The sequence below is a fragment of the Sinocyclocheilus rhinocerous genome, unplaced genomic scaffold (assembly GCF_001515625.1).
Source record: "Sinocyclocheilus rhinocerous isolate Xijiao unplaced genomic scaffold, SAMN03320098_v1.1 scaffold2782, whole genome shotgun sequence".
Classification (NCBI taxonomy): domain Eukaryota; kingdom Metazoa; phylum Chordata; class Actinopteri; order Cypriniformes; family Cyprinidae; genus Sinocyclocheilus; species Sinocyclocheilus rhinocerous.
In genome coordinates, this window is record NW_015631009.1 from 105,531 (window position 1) to 106,554 (window position 1,024).

At 43.7% G+C, this 1,024-nt stretch overlaps 1 protein-coding gene across 1 annotated transcript in view; it reads right to left on the reverse strand.

Annotated features, from left to right (window-relative positions):
• LOC107741033 (asc-type amino acid transporter 1-like) overlaps positions 1-1,024 on the reverse strand; it is a 25,213-nt gene that overhangs the window by 8,983 nt on the left and 15,206 nt on the right. The window lies entirely within an intron of this gene.

Consider the following 1,024-nt stretch of genomic DNA (forward strand, 5'->3'; position numbering starts at 1 on the left):
CTACAGGAGGCCTTTATTCACCCCCCGGTGAGCCGTGTGAGGCACGTTTTATTATGGATGCGCAAGCTTTATTTGACGACTTGTGGACTGTTCAACTGCAACACCCGCTGACTGCAATGATAGAGCTTGGAACAGCCAGGACAATTTTTTATATAACTCCGACTGGATTCATCTGAAAGAAGAAAGTCATATACACCTAGGATCATGGGCGTCGGAAGCAAAATAAATGTGGGTGGGTCCTCCCCCAGAAAAAATTTACTGGAGTATATGCCATTTTCTGTAGTGTGGTGCAAAAAGTGCAAATAGGCCGCCTGGTTGGCAGCGGCTATTTACTTCACCTCCGCCCACTAACATGACAACATTACAAAACATTTCCAGTTGTGTAAGTGGTAACGCGGGTTGCGTAGTGTTTTTGATGCGAGCGACCCGAGTTCACGTCCGCCTTTTGCCGAAATCGTTCTTCTCCCTTTTCACATCTCATATCACATCGGAAAGGCTTTTGTTTTTAATCAAAATAAAAATCCAAGGAAATAATTGAAAAGTTGAAATAAAGTATCAGGTAGGGTTAGGTGTATCTGAACAGCAGAGATGGTGATGCTTTGTTTACTTGGCTGTGTCGCGGGAGTGCAGCAGGCGCGAGTAGTGAAAACACGGAATGGAGTTTAATTTATATAGACTCTGAATGAGCCAAGTGGAATGGATTTGAGGAAGCAGCAGCGTGGAATTCAAGGCTGTAGCTAAATGGAGTTCAATTTATTAGGGCATTCGTCAAAAGTACATATTCGCTGAATTAGGGACGGTAAAAGTGGGTGGGTCCAATATCATTGGTCTTCAAAAGTGGGTGGGTCCTGTTCCACCCTCATTCAATGGTTCCGACGCCCATGCCTAGGATGCAGTCTAATTTTCATTTTTGGGTGAACTAACCTTTTAATATCGCTTATTTAACTGCCATTTAACTTGAGAAGCAGAGGATATTATTGAAGAGGATCGTGCAGAACCTGTGCAAGCACGGCTTTTAATGGTA